Raw genomic sequence first — 245 nt, forward strand, 5'->3', positions numbered from 1 at the left:
GAGGCAGGCAGAGAGAGCGAAGAGGAAGTGGGCTTCCCGATGAGCAGAGAGCCCGATGCTGGGCTCCATCCCAGGACCCTGGGACCATGACCTGAGCCAAAGGCAGAGGCTTTAACCCATTGAGCCACCCAGGTGTTCCTTGGCATAGCATTTTTAGAGACTGTCTGTATTTACACTTCTGCTATTTTGTACATCATGAATTTTTTTTTTAAAGATTTTATTTATTTATTTGACAGAGAGAAATC

This window comes from Mustela nigripes, chromosome 13 (genome assembly GCF_022355385.1).
Source record: "Mustela nigripes isolate SB6536 chromosome 13, MUSNIG.SB6536, whole genome shotgun sequence".
Classification (NCBI taxonomy): Eukaryota; Metazoa; Chordata; class Mammalia; order Carnivora; family Mustelidae; genus Mustela; species Mustela nigripes.